The following is a 16066-nucleotide window of genomic DNA, read 5'->3' as shown; positions in this document are numbered from 1 at the left end:
GTAAAGTTTACAAGGAGTTATAAAAAGTATGCTACAAAAACAAACGTTTGATACTTTCAAAGTCTTAGCCTCATGAATTGGACAGTAATAAAATTAATGAATTCAAACTTTGGCATCTAATGTTATTTCCTCTTTGATGTCGGTGTATATACACCCAAATATCCAACTTTCTTTTCGCACCTATTCGATAAAAATTTATATGAAAGTTCCCCTTTAAGTATGAATTTGTTAGCATTTTTTTCGATTTTCCCCTTTTAGCATCTCAAAATGCCGCCCCCATGCCCCCTCCCTGACGCTCAGAAAATAGGGACACATTTTTTCTGATTCCGATACCCCCCAAAATTCCGATTTTTTACAACCTTTTTGGTATAAAATTTCATATTTTTTGTTAACTTTTGTTTATTTTTATTTATTTTTTCTACTTTCTATTTTTACCCTCTCAAAATGCCGCCCCTGACATATGCCGCTCGCAAAATAGGGACACCTTTTTGCGATTCCAATAACTACAAAAGTTCCCATTTTTTACAACCTTTTCGATATAAAATTTCAGATTTTTTGTTAGCATTTTTTTCGATTTTCCCCTTTTACCATCTCAAAATGCTGCCCCCATGCCGCCCCCCCTGACGCTCAGAAAATAGGGACACATTTTTTCTGATTCCGATACCCCCCAAAATTCCGATTTTTTACAACCTTTTTGGTATAAAATTTCATATTTTTTGTTAACTTTTGTTTGTTTTTATTTATTTTTTTCTACTTTCTATTTTTACCCTCTAAAAATGCCGCCCCCTCAGGTGTGCCGCCCGGGGCGGCCCCGCCCCCTCCCCCTAAATAAGCCAGTGGAAAGAAGCTTTGTTCATGGAATCTACATTTAGGTTTAGGCACAAATAAAGCGTGGGGGAACTTATAAATAGTGGTTTCAGCTAGACGAGTGTTTTTCGTGAAAGTCAGGACAGGTGGGGGGGGGGGCCACAGATCGGAGCTATGTCAGACTGATAGTCAAGAACAGATCCTCAACTGGTATTTAGCAGTCAAGAGTCTCTTAGCAATTGAAACTGCAAAGAAACCACTAATATTTACTCCCTTTCCAGCGTAAGAAGATGTGACACAAGGTCAAAATGTAGCGCAAAGTTCAAGCAAAAAAAAAAAAAAAAATAGCAAAAACAAAAAAAAAGGCCACACACGCCAAACTTCATTCCTTTTCGGATTAATGAATGCTCCTTCGAACGAACTTCGGACAACATCGGAGCCAATGCGTGTACATCAACCAAAATAACAACTTGTTTAAATTATTTATTTAAAAAACATTAACCATTAAAGTTTTTTCATATTAGAACTTCCGAGTTGTCAATTTGGTCTCATTTCGTTTTCCAGTACGCTCGATCTGACTTTTTGATCACCCGGCTCGGCTGGTCTCCAGAACGTCTTTTGAACGTCGGCCATATTAGATATTCATCGTTAGTTATTTAGACGAGACATACACATTTTAATCATGATTTTCTCTAGTTCAGATGGGTGCTGTAAATAAACTTTTAACTCGAAATGACCCCTAATGTACTAATGTATAACATAAGACACAGAAAAGAAACATTTATAATACGTACACAGCTTTATTTTCTCATAGAACCACCGCCCGCTTTCAATGGATTTTACCGATATGAGCATGATGTCTCTTGTATTTGTAATCTTCAAAGTGTTAACATTTAGGAAAATGCAATTCCCCCCCCCCCAATTTTCCGTAAAAATTCCTTTTAACTAAAAATAATTTTCTACTCAATGAATTTTCGTAATTTTTGGATATATTACTATTTTCTACATGAAAATTAAGTAAGCACTGTTTTTGCTTAAAGCCGCATATTAAAATTTTTTTTAACCATATTAACAAAACATCCTTTTTTTTTTTTTAGTTCATGGCGGGGTTATTGTAAAAAAACGTCGCGAAAATTCCGAATTACTACTACTACTACTACTACTACTACTAAGCGCGGGTATTAAGTAGTGAGTGCTAGTATTAGTTTTACATAATTAGAGATTATTACTATACACTTTATTCCCATACGTTTGACACCTTTCTTCTTATTTACCCCCCCCCCTCTTACATATTACGTTGCTCGATTGGTTTTTTTTTTTTTTTTTGTCATCATAAGTTGCGGATTTGCAGTCGTAAACGAAAGTTGAAAACAACTTCGGACATCCTTTTGTAAGTTTTAATCCATTCCTGTCCGTCTTTTTCCTCCCGTATTTTACGTTAAGTTAGAACAAGTGCGTGTGCGTGATATCAGGAGAAAACAAGAAAAAAATAAATAAAATAGGTGCTTTATGTGCTTATGTTACCGTGCTATCTTTTAAAATCATATTTTCAAGTTAAATTCGAATTTTACGATATCTTTTTTTTATTAAATTGTTAGGTGAAAGTACAGAATAGTGACAAAACTGCCCCTCCTCATGTTAAGAATGGCTTTCTAAATAATGTTATTATTTTAACACGTTAACATAAATGCATAATTACCAAAAAAAATAAAAAGTGTGTGTGCGTGTAGGGGGGGGTAAATTTTTACGACGTGCCCCAGCCCAGAGCGCCCAGCGTAAACACCCCAACCTCCTCATGTTAAGAACGGCTTTCGGAATAAACACCTACAATTTCGAAAGCCGTTCTTAACATGGGGAGGTTGGTGGAGGGTTATTCTTAAAGTCGTTCTTAACATGGGGTGGTTGGAGGTATTTATACTACGCTGAGGGCAGGTCGTAAAATAATACCAAAATAGGTTCTTATTCGAACTGGCACGTGCGGCATGCGACAGCAAATAAAACTCTGGTGCTAATGCAGAGAGTGGATCCGATCCGCGCTATTTTTTTTTTTTTTTTTAAATCGTATTTCCACGTTTAATTAAAGTTTTATGACATGTTTTTTTTTTTTTATTCAATTGTAAGGTTAAAGTACAGAATAGGTACAACCCCCCCTCCCCAAGTTTGTGATCAGCGTCACAGTCTGTACCCCCGCATAACTCTTACATATTCTGAAGATCACGCTCGCGCATGAAATCAAGAATACGACCATGTTTTGATGTAGGGTGTATCCAAGTTATCTTGTGAATGGGTTTTTGTTGGTAGAAGGTGTTACATACTGCAAGATGGTTATTATACAGATCGCCATAACGGAGTTTGCAAATACCTTCACTGGAAGATATGTAAGAAACTCAACATTCAGTGTAGTAAAAAAATCCTGGGAACATATACCCGAACGAACAGTTGGGAATGACAACTACACCATTCACTATGACTACATAATCCCGACTGGTACATATCTTGAAAACGCAGCTGTTAAACCAGATATAGTGATTTGGGATAGAGCAAACAAAAAAGCGACCGTAATAGAGGTCAGTGTACCCAATGATACAGGGCTTAACAGAGCTGAGAGGGAAAAGATAACAAAGTATCAAGGACTTATGTATGATATGAAACGAAATTGGAAATTAAAAGACGTTTCAATTATACCAGTCATCATAGGAGCAACTGGTCTTATGAAAAGGAACTTTAAAAAGTACATAGCAAGCATACCCGGTGAACCAAGTGCAAGTGAAATAAAAACGATTGCACTGAAAGGGACGGCTAGAATCCCGAAAAGATCTCTTGGTTGGACTCACTAAAATAGGGGTAAATGTCAGACATCTGCTTGGATGTCCCATCCCCTAGAAGAAAAAGTTTAAGAAAAATGAAAAAAAAAAGGGACAAGATTATGTTCTGTGCACAACTGCAAAATAAGTAGAGATGCCTAGACGTAAAAGATCTTTCTACTCCAGTAGTTTCTTCCCCAGAACCGCTAGACTCTGGAATTCCATTCCAGGCCCCTGCTTCCCTAACTGTACTGACATGTAGAAGTTCAAGTGTAACATGAACCAACATCTTGCTGCCCAAATCCCAACATAGTGCCCCAGTAGTTGCTGCGCCTGATAGTAGCCCCTACACCAAAGTGGCAATGTGCCTTGTTTGGGGTGAAAATGTAATAAAAAAAAAATAAAAAATAAAAAAATAAAAAAAGTATCCCATTATGATTTGCCTTACCAAGGTCATATTTTCCTAAGACACTCCAGGTGTTGTGATCACTTTCAACCCATGCATTAAAGCCTCTAAGCAACAAAATTTTATCTGGTGTTGGTACCCCTTTGATACAATTCCCTAGATTTTGATAAAACCCCATTTTGACATCCTGTCTGCTATCCAAAGCAGGGGCATATACTGAGATAATTGACACGTAACGATCACGAGGTAAAGGTACCCTCAGTAACATGATTCGATCACTAATTCCACAAGGTTGTTCTAATTGAGATGAGATCTTTGTCCTGATAGCAACACCAATGTTGAATGAAAGAAGGTGAAAAAAAGCCAACCGTTTAGCCCCCACGCCCACCATGACAAATGATGTCGGCGAGTTTCGAAATAAGGTTAGTTATTGCAAAGCGTATGATGACTTTGCAAAAATGTCAATGAAAAAAGTGACTCCCTACTTGTAAAAAACGGCCCAGGTGACAGTGAAAGAATTAATGTTTTTGGCCAAGTTTTAGATATTTGTTGACCGAGAGACTGAGCTTTTAAACGATACCACATTTGTCAGTGTTGGTTATGTGTGTCAAAAGTTTTAGTGAGACATACAAACATATATACATTCACACTAGCAGGTGAGATTTATATTATAGACTAGCGGGGGGGGGTACCCGGCATTGCCCGGGTGTTTGGAGGTGTGTGTAGTTTTGGGTAAATCAAAACTCCAGGGGGTGGGGGTAAAATAAAAAAAAGTTTTGGTGGGTAAGTATGAGGATTGAACCCGAGCCCTTGGGGCAAAGTTGGAAATTAATGTGTGAAAAAAAAAACATGCGACGCTAACCATTGGGCCACCGCGAAATACTAACGGAAACACGTTTGAATTTATTTAACTATTTAGAATTGGCAGGTGCACGTTTTAATGACTTAATGAGGTCAACTTTGACTGCGGTAGTATTTCATTTACTGCGGGAACGCTTTTTTTATTTTTATTTTCCCAAGATGTTGGGAGGGGTGGGGAAACCAGCTCCCCATAAAAAGGGGTTGTCCAAATTGAATAGCAATTGTCTGATATAAGGAAAATGTTTCCACATTGCAAATCTGATTGCTTTTGGACATTTCCGGCGATCGCGACCGGAAAAATACCGCCAGAATTAGTGCCATTTTTATTATACGAAAAAGCCCAATCCACATACGGCGAGTGAAAAATGTTGAATATTTATCTTTTCGAAGTCGAGCAAATTAAATAGATAGGCGACCTCCGTTGTTAACTCGTAGATTTATATGTGATATAAAAAGTTTTAAGAAGTTGTGAGCCGACCGACCGCTTCTCGGAAAAAAGCCTTTCTTGGACATACACAAAAAGCGACCATACATACACACATTTTCGCTTTTATATATATAGACTAGCAGGAGTACCCGGCGTTGCCCGGGTGTTTAGAGGTGTGCGTGTAGGGGAATCAAACCAAAAGAATAAGCGAAGTAAAAACCCTGTTTAAATATATGTATATATATATATATATATATATATATATATATATATATATTAAAAAAAACAATGTTAAAACTTCTTTAAAAAAAGTCGTTGCCCAGGTGTTTGTGTTGAGGGGAGGGCGTAAAAAAAAAAACAGTTTTTGTAAGTAGTTAGAATCGAACCCGAAGTCTTGAGGCGAAGGTGAAAAAGAAAGTGTGTAAAAAACCTGACATGTTATCCGCTCGGCCAACAAAGAGCAACTGAAACACATTTGAATTTATTTATTTAAGTATTAAAAACAGAATTGACACGTGCCCGCAATAAAATTTCACTCTGCTACTTCTATTTGACCTCATTAATGAGGTCAAATAGAAGTAGCGGAGTTAACTTCTACTGTGGGGCAGCTTTTGGGTTTGTTTACCCAACTTTGGCTGATTGTTTACTCAAGATGTTGAGAGGAAGAAACCAGCTCCCCATTGTCCAGATTGAATAGCAATTGTCTGATATAAGGTGTTTGGCCCCACATTAATCAAAGCTGATTGCTTATGGACATTCCCCGGTAGGATTGCCGGGAACTGGGTATTTATTTGCTCCCCCACCAAGCAAATTAGGCACAAGGCCAATTTTTAATGTGAGGAGTGAAGGGGAAATGGGGACCAGCTCCCCGGGGAGTAGGGGAGCTGGATAGTAACAATTGGTATGAAGGGTTGCCCCTACATTGACCAAAGTCTTATATGTGGTGTTGGTATTTATTTGCTCCCCCACTGAGCAAATTAGGCACAAGGCCGATTTTTAATGTGAGGAGTGAAGGGGAAATGGGGACCAACTCCCCGAGGAGTAGGGGAGCGGGATAGTGACAATTGGTATGAAGGGTTGCCTCTACATTGACCAAGGTCTTATATGTAGGGTTGCCCCCACATATGGTCTTTGCTTGCAGTATCTGCTGGAACAGATACTAAACTTTTACCCCGTCCCGAAGGCCAAGAACCGGCGCGATGCCTGGAGCTGCCTTAGCTTTGAATTAGTTTCGGTTTTATACAAAAAAGGTGAACAAACACAAGACGGGCTGAAATAGCAATAATTTTGTAAAAATCGACGTAAATAAATCTAGATGCAACGCGCATTCGCAAATCGTACATATTATGATCTAGGGGCTATATAAACACTTCTAAGTGATAGTACCCCCCCCCCCGGGACCATCGGCGAAAAAAGCCTTTTCGAGACATACAAAAATGCGCATGCTGTATTTGCCTTTTATATATATAGACTTGTGGGGGTACCCGGCGTTGCCCGGGTGTTTGGAGGTGTGTGTGTGTTGGGTGGGGATAGATCAAAACAACCCTATTAAAAAAAGAAAAAAAAGTTGGCCGGGTGTTTGGAGGTGTAAAAGAAAAAAAAAAGTTTTAGTAGAAAGGTAGGCTTGAACCTCGAACCTTTGATGCGGAGGTGGAAAGGAAATGGGGAAAAAAAACATGCGACCTAACCAGGGGAATATATGAATTGATAAGTGTGTTAAGTTGACGTTTATAAAGCGAAATTAGCAGGTGAGAGAACGTTAAGTCGCGTGATGTTTGACCTAGTTTTGCACTGGAAGCCAGTTTCTGTTTTCCCCGCTACGCGGCGATCAAAAAATATCTCGAAAATAGCTTGTAAAAGTTGGGTAAATTAAAGATAGCTGCGACGAGAGTTCCTTAGTTGTACATATTATTTAGATAGCATATAAAAAGTTTTAAGAAGGAGCGAGCCAACTGAGAATCACGGCGAAAAAAGCCTTTTGTAGACATACACAAAAAGCGAACACACATACATACATACACACATTTTCGCTTTTATATATATAGATAATCAAACAGGCACAATTTTTCCCCTCTAGAAAAAAGTGTTGTAGGTTTGCAACCGTAGACGCCACCTGTAAATTCAATATAATTAGGTTAATAGCCACTATATGGTGGTTTTTTTTTTTTTGCACAATTTATCGTTCATTTTCTTTTGTTATCGAATGATGCTACATTAGTTCCTAGAAGCATCACATTCCAAATTACTACATGATTAACCATGGCTGCATAATTGTCACCCACTAACTGTTTTCTCCTCATACTAACCTCAACGTAACTGGGAATTACTCTGCATTAAGAACAGCTTCCGATAAGTCACTGTCTGTGTTCATTTTTTTTCCTATACATTTCAATTTTGTCCTTTCCACAACATACCTTGAAATAATGACCTCTTCCTTGCTAAGTTACAGTTACTTCTGATTGGCTTTTAGCAACTCAGAATTAAAGGCCGCTGTGAAGAAGGTTGGCTATCTCTACTGTGCTAGAAAGTTACTTACGCCTGAAAGTATTCTGTACCGCTATAAGGCCACCATTTGCCCATGTATGGAGTATTGTTGACATATTTGGGCTGGTGCATCTGCTACTAGTATCTCACTCTTAGACAGGTTTTAAAAGAGAATCGCCAACCTGATAGGTCCTGAACTGTCATCTAAGCTTCAGCCTCTGTCTCATCGACAAAATCTTGCATCTCTCTGCCTGTTTTACAAATATTTTAATGGTGAATGCTCTGACGAACAACAGGCACTTGTACCCCATCAATGTAAATACCCCCAACTAACCCGACAAGCAGCTAAATCCCACCCCTTCACAGTAGAGATCCCTAGGTGTAAGAAAGCCTTTTACTCCAATAGTTTCTTCCCCAGAACTGCTAGACTGTGGAACTCCCTTCCAGGATTCTGCTTTCCCAACTGTACTGACATGCAGAAGTTCAAGTGTAATGTGAACAGACATCTTGCTGCTCATCTCCCTTCATAATACCCCTGCAATTTATGTCATCGATAGTAGCCCCTGTGCATGAAAGTGGCACTGTGCTTTGTTTGGGGTGAAAATGGAATAAAAAAAAAAACGAATATTAGAATACACGATTTCCAAGTGGATATATACCACTTTCAAGAACAATGCAATGCTATTTCTTTTTCCGTTACAAAAACCATTCAACTGCTTCCAAAAAGAAGATTTCTAACAAAAAACATTGTAATTTGCATCTATCTTTTCATAATTTCTTTAAGAACTATTTCCATTAATTTTATGAGGATGTTCTTAGTTGAGTCCGTTTGCTTTCCTTTTTTTAATAGTTGCCTCTTCCCCTGTCTCCCCGTATAATGAAACGGTTTTTCAGTTAACGTTCGTTCAATTTTCCTTTCTCTCTTTTTTTATCAGCATTCAATTTTTCGATTTTTCATACAACTATTTATAAGTTTTTAAAAAAATTTTTTTTTTTTTTTATTTCATTTTCACCCCAAACAAGGCAAATTGCCACTTTGGTGTAGGGGGCTACTATCAGGGGCAACAACTACTGGGGTACTATGTAGGGATTTGGGCAGCAAGATGTCGGTTCACGTTACACTTGAACTTCTGCACGTCAGTACTGTTGGGGAAGCAGGGACCTGGAATGGAATTCCAGAGTCTAGCGGTTCTGGGGAAGAAACTATTGGAGTAAAAAGATCTTCTACATCTAGGGATCTCTACAGTGTGGGGGTGGGATTTAGCAGCCTGTCGGGTTTGTCAAGGGTGCTCACGTCGTGGGGGCACAAGTGATTGCAGTTCGTCAGAGCATTCACTACTAAAATACTTGTAGAAAAGGCAGAGGGATGCAACATTTCGTCGATGGGACAGAGGCTGAAGCTTAGATGCCAGTTCAGGGCCTATCAGGTTTGCGACTCTCTTTTGAACCTTGTCAAGGAGCGAGAGACTAGTAGCAGATGCACCAGCCCAAGTACTGGCAGGACCTGTGGAAATTGCACTGCGGCATCTTTCATGTGTAATATATTGCTGCTGAGTATTCTATGGACATTCAGCGTGAATGGAGATCTCCGTGATATTATTGTAGCCCTTTTGTTAAAACTGTAAAATTATTAATCTTATTAATCTGGTTAATGTTGTGTCAGAATATATCTGGTTATTACAGTTTATCTCCAATACCTTTATAAGAGTCCATGACATATTTCCATTGCATGGACGTCCGGCATGAACGGAAACCCCACAATATCATTATACCGTCTTTAGGCAGAACAGATACTACGCTTGGATCCTAGCCACAAGACCAAGCAAGTACATCTTAGTTTCACGTACCACCCAAAAGCAACATCATTTTTATTTTTTATTTTTTTTACGTTGCGTCTTCGGTGATCAGGAGATCCTATTTATTAAAAAGGAGGATAGGTGATAACATACTATTAACATTAATCTAGCGGATACATATAATAATATAATGGTATAATATAATGTTATATAATACATATAATAATATAATGGTATAATATAATGTTATATAATACATATAATAATATAATGGTATAATATAATGTTATATAATACATATAATAATATAATGGTATAATATAATGTTATATAATACATATAATAATATAATGGTATAATATAATGTTATATAATACATATAATAATATAATGGTATAATAAAATGTTATATAATACATATAATAATATAATGGTATAATATAATGTTATATAATACATATAATATAATGGTATAATAAAATGTTATATAATACATATAATAATATAATGGTATAATATAATGTTATATAATACGTATAATAATATAATGGTATAATAAAATGTTATATAATACATATAATAATATAATGGTATAATTTCGGCATAATATAATGTTATATAATACATATAATAATATAATGGTATAATATAAGGGTATAATGGTATAATATAATGGTATATAGTATATATTATAATATAATGGTATAATATAATGTTATATAGTACATATAATAATTTAATGTTAATGGTATAATATCACTAGGGATGTGACAACAGAATATTCTTTTCTATGTTTTGACTCTTGAGTATATATCCGATAATATCTTATTTGTTTGTATATAGACTGATGTGGTCCTCAGTTGATTAACTGTGTTGGATATATACTCGAGAGTCAAAAGAATTTTTAAAAAATGCTATTGTCACAGCCCTAGTTATTACATTTAATCCTCCTTTTTAATAAATAGGATCTCCCGATCAAATAATTTATAATCTGGAAACTATAACGCACGTACGTTAAAGGTTCTACGGTTGTTATATAGAGGGTGACATGCAATACAAAGAGACATTTAAACTGTGAATGTTTCTATAACATACATTTTAGAGAGGAGAAGGGTTTATCACAGGAGGGGACAGTCATTATTTCTTGACAGAGAGGGAGACACATTTCTTAAGGATGGAGTTTATACACAAAGTTCATTGAGTGGACACAAAGTTCATTGAGTGGACACAAAGTTCATGTAAATGATTCACAATACCTTTGTTTGTTGAGAATGACACAACACAAGACACAGTTACAAAATGATGACGTTCCTTTATTTCTTTGACTGGTCAACGATTTCACATCAAGGAATTCAAAGTCACTACATGATTTCAACTTCTAACCCTTCGCTTCCAAAGGGGGATTCAATCCGGACTCGACTCTCCTATCTGACCCTGTCTTTCGACTCTTTCTGACCCTCTCTGCTTGTCTCACTAAAACTAGCCAACTATATTGAGAACTCATCTCTTAGCCATGACGTCATCATATGGCCAACAACGTGCAGATTGATCCCATGGCCTGGACATGCTTCACGTGTCTCATTCCCCGATATCCGAGCATGTGCTCGACTCACGTGGTCCTGAACTCACGTGCATTGTTCACACATATATTCTTCTAACCTATTTTTCGATATGTTTAGCATTTTCTGCTATTCGCTTCTAGATAACCTAATTTTAATTCAATTTTCATAAACAGAATTGAATCATCAAATTCCTTTTCCCAATAACATTTCTAAACAATCGATTTCCTTTTCAAACAAACATATCTGCTATTTATTTTAAAACTCTCCTGACTTTTAATTCCAAACCTAGCTTTCCAGGTTCGAATTCTCAGTCTATCCTATCTCTTTTTTTTTTTTTTTTACTTACTTACTACCGCTCCAGAAGATATCTCACTACTAATGCAATTGTCTATCTATATAAAAGCCAAGTACGTCCAAGGATGGAATACTGTTACCATATCTGGGCAGGAGCTGCTAAAAACAGCCTATCCTGCCTTGACAGAGTACAAAATAGACTTTGTGGCTTAGTGGGGATGCCCTTTTCTCTACCCTGCAACCTCTCTCCCACAGAAGAGACGTTGCGAGCTTATCCTTGTTTTATCATTATTTCCATGGCAGGTGCTCATCTGAACTCCAATCTCTGGTCCCCCCTCGCCAATCTTTAACGAAAAACACCCGTCTAGCTGAATCCACTGTGAAAAATTTCCCCCACTCTTTATCTGTGCCTAAATCAAAACGTGGATTCCATGAACAAGGCTTCTTTCTTAGAATTGCACGCCTGTGGAACTCTGTTCCGTCTGCCTGCTTCCCACCGGACTACAACTTGGATATCTTCAAGTCCAATGTTAACAAATTCCTAATGAACCGCCCCCTTAAGTAAATACTTCATCAAATCTCCACACTAACGTAATGTACTTGTAATAACCCTTATCCCTGAGTGGCTTCCGGGCCTTGATAAGTGGTGATCACTGTGTAAAAAAAAAAAACCTTACAAGAACAGGGGACTTGTTCCCATAACACGGTTTTATTTATAAGTATTATAGCATTATGCTTTGGCAGGCTTATACATTGACGGGGAAAGATCTTCAAGTCCTCAGAAACATATATTGGAAACAGGAGGCTGACATCAGAGTAGACAAGGACATCAGTCGATATAGACCTATATGCAGGGGTGGGAGGTAGGGCTGCATGTTCTCACCTGAGATGCTTCATGTATATAGTGAAATAATTTTATGAAATATTGAGAATCATTAGGGAATTAGTGTAGGTGGCCACAACATCAACAATCTAAGGTATGCAGATGACACAGTCATTATCGCCGGCTCTAAAGCAAAATTTCAAAGGATTTTAACAACAGGAACCGACGAAAGCGAAAAGAAAGGATTACAGCTCAGTGCAAAGAAGATGGAATACTCAAAGAAAGCTGTTAGACCACAATGCAACATAATTCCTGTCTATTTCTATCTTACTTTCCCTCTCTATTCTGCTCTAACCAAGTCTGTTGACCTATTCCACAAATATGAAATATCTCCAGAAAAAATACAAACATGTGAAAAATTTACCAAACATGAAATATCTCCAGAAAAAAATACACGAATAAACCTAGGACCCTATCATCCAACGTCGACCCCTACTACCATGTCTCCTTCTCCAACATCAGGGGTCTACGTCCCAACCTTCCAGAGATTGAAACACAATTCCAGGAGACGAAACCGGATATATTGTTCCTAAGTGAAACTGGCATAGGGCCGACCGCTTCCCTAGATGAGTTCATAATTAAAGGATACTTTAACTTAACGTCTAAAGCTGACCCCCAAGATCGCCATGGGCATGGAATATGTGCCTACTTTAAAGATGGTTTTCCGTGTGGTAGGGATATCTCCAGAGAAGACCCTAATTTACCTTATATGGCCTTTCGGATTGCCCTTGCTTACACCACCGAGAATTAGACAAGTAAACACCTTTAAATGCCTTGGTTGTACTATCACAGAAATTAAGAAGAGAATTGGACATTCTAAGACAACTTTTAACAGAATGAAACGCATTTTTGCCAACAGTAAGATAAGCTTCAGGACTCAAGACAAAGATACATGTTATGAGAACCTAGGTATGGTCCATTCTTCTGTGCGGATGCTGAAGCCTAACCAAGGACATAGAAAAGCAACTAGAAGCAGTGACGATGTGATTCATCTGGAGGATCATGAAAGATTATATTTTTTTTCCTGTCTCTTAGCGATGATAATCTGCAGAAAAACATAAGAAAACATGAAAAGGAATTAATTTCATGGCAGGGGAAAAGCTTGTTCAGGTCCACCCAAATTTCAAGGGAAATTTAAAAAAAAAAAAAAAGAAGCCAAATGCTTTAAAAAAAAGGCTAAATTCGCGAAATGTGGGCTAAAAATCTCCAGTGGTTCTAAAATAGGTGATTGATTTACTAGAACGTTGGATTAGAAACTGAGCACCCTCTATATTTAGATATTTACTTTTTTTTTTTAATTGGCGTGACTGAAGCATGAAGCACGGGCAATCCTAATTAGTGCCATAGAATTGTTCCGTTTACCAGATCAAGCTTCCTGTTAATTTTGCTGGCAGCCATGTTTAAGTGTTTCTTTTTAGTTAGTACGAACCTGAGTGCCCGGCGTTGCCCGGGTGTTAGGAAGTATGTGTTAAGCAAAAAAAAAAAAAAGTGGTGGCAGCCAGGCAGGCAGACTCAAACCCGTACCACGAAGGAGGAAAAGAACATGAAAAAAAAAAAGTGACCTTTTTTCTGTTGCACCCATCGCCAAACCGGAAGTGACAGATGTTTAAATTAAAGCTAGTCAATTGAAAAGAGGGATGACTTTAAAAAATATTGGCGAAAAAAGCGACACCCCACTCCTTATAGAAAAGTACCCAGTTGAGGGTGAAGGAATTAATGTTTTTAGCCAATTTTTCGATATTTGTTGTCCGAAGGGTCACGCTACAAAACGATACTAATCTTGTGAAAATCCGTCGCCTCTGTCGAAAGTTTTAGGCAGATATGCAAACATACATACATATAGAATTTAAACAGACAGATGAGATTTATATATAGACTAGCGTGGATGCCTAGCATTGCCCGGGTTCTTGGAGGTGTAAAAGAAAAAAAAAAAATTAGGTAGGTAGGTAGGCTCAAACCCGAAGCCTTGAGGCGAATAGCCTGATAACTTACCAAGACGCTACAAGGGCAGCAGTACTGTGGATGGTTGAAATTAAACGATTAAAAAGTTAAGTAATAGGTGTGTAAATTTAATGAGGTCAAACACCACACCATAGGGGAATGAAATCCTGCACTTAACTTTGGCTGCAAGCCAGTTTCCCCAAGATGTTGGGGAAAACCAGTTCCCCATAAAAAGGGGAGTGTCCAAATGAATAGCAATTGTCTGATATTAGGGATTTCCCTCGCATTGATCAAAGCCGATTGCTAGGAAGATGGCTTTGTTCCAGATTCAGTTTTGCTATTTTATACGGAAAAGCCAAACAAACACGCGGAGACCAGAAAATACTGCGAAAATAGAGTGTAAAAGTCGCTCAAATAAAAGATATACGCGACCTCGTTTTGTGAATCGGAGATATTATAATCTAGGTCGTATATCAAAAGTTCTAAGAAACAGTGACCCCGCCCTGAGCACCCCCCCCCCCCAAAAAAAAAGCCTTTGCCGGACACACAAAAAATGTGCACACACTAACACACATTTTGCCTTTTATTTATATAGATTATTGTTTTAAAAATATTTCAATAAATAAAGTAATGTTCACCCCCCCCCCTCAACCCACACACAAAATAAAACATTGTATTCTAATTTTCAAAAACATAAATAAATAAAACAATTAAAAACATTGTATTGTTTTTTTGTTTTTTTTTAAATATAAAGAAATCAGTAAATATTTAATAAAGTAATAATTTTTTATAATATTAAAACAGATTAAAACCATTGGAAAAACATTGGGTAAAGTTTTTACTTACTTTCTATCTTAACAATCACCTTTAAAATGACGACTTTTATTGATTTTCGGTAAACAAAAAAATATGCGCGCTTGCGCGTACAAAAATGTCCACTATTTATAACCTAAAGAATTACATTGCTTTATATCCGAAAAACTACTTGCTTGCGGTAAATTTAAATGTGATATTCGTTTTCAGCATACCCGAAAATCTCTAAAGGCCGTCATTTAAACGGTGATTGTTAAGGTGGAAAATAAGTAAAAATTTACCAAACATTGTATTCTATATATATATATATAAAACACAAACAGTATTTTATTTTTTTCTTTCATGCAAACTTCAACGAAGTTTTACTTACTTTTGTAAAATATACGTAAAAAAAAAAAAAAAATGAAAATAAAATTGTTTTCAAAAGTTTCACATTTTCTTTCATGCCAATTTGTTTTACTATAAAAACAGAAGTCCAGTTTGCTAACCGGACAATCATTTCTTCCAATCAAGGTCTTTATCTGACACCGGTACGGCCGGATCCAGGGTCGCCCATGCTTCCGTTAGACCTGATAATCTGGTAGATTCGTATCTATTCGATAATAACCGTTGAAAAATTTAAAGAAAAGAAAAGACAGCAAAAATTTTTATATATATATATATATATTTTTTTTTTTTTTTTTTTGCGATACGTTTTGAATGAATTCGATTTACGAAATTTTTTGCTTAAATGCGAGTTGGGAATAATTTTCCCTTTAACCAACTTGGTCCCCCTACATGGGGGAGCGGCGTATATATTATATATATTAAAAAAAAACAAAAACAAAAAAAACAATATATATATATGAATTTAGGAAAACTCGACCCCGGAAAACTGGTCCTTTATCGATTGAAAACACATTTTATGGCCGTTCTTGAAGATATTGTCTTTAAAAGACCCATCATATTTTAAAAAAAAAATTGGTAAAACTATACAAACACCGTGACA

The 16066-nt window shown here is 36.9% G+C and overlaps 1 protein-coding gene and 1 long non-coding RNA gene across 6 annotated transcripts in view; one reads left to right on the top strand and one right to left on the bottom strand.

Moving 5' to 3' along the window:
* The window catches only part of LOC145269493 (uncharacterized), a 34218-nt gene extending 18627 nt beyond the window's left edge, over window positions 1-15591 (bottom strand). Inside the window, exon 1 of the long non-coding RNA XR_013865071.1 lies at window positions 15449-15591. This is a non-coding gene — a long non-coding RNA (uncharacterized LOC145269493). The remainder of the gene's footprint in view (window positions 1-15448) is intronic.
* Window positions 2103-16066, top strand: part of LOC145269491 (argininosuccinate lyase-like) — a 135797-nt gene continuing 121833 nt past the window's right edge. For 2 of the 5 annotated variants that reach the window (XR_013865070.1, XM_080125222.1), the window contains exon 1: window positions 2117-2197. The gene's annotated coding sequence lies outside the window, so the exon portion shown is untranslated. Of the gene's footprint in view, window positions 2198-16066 lie in introns of all 5 variants that reach the window. The other 3 variants (XM_080125220.1, XM_080125218.1, XM_080125224.1) reach the window with 2 other exon arrangements.

Source organism: Euprymna scolopes, chromosome 45 (assembly GCF_053919585.1).
Source record: "Euprymna scolopes isolate OS-2025 chromosome 45, ASM5391958v1, whole genome shotgun sequence".
Taxonomy (NCBI): Eukaryota; Metazoa; Mollusca; class Cephalopoda; order Sepiida; family Sepiolidae; genus Euprymna; species Euprymna scolopes.
Note: the sequence above shows the minus strand (reverse complement) of the source record. Positions and strands in the feature narration are given on the sequence as shown.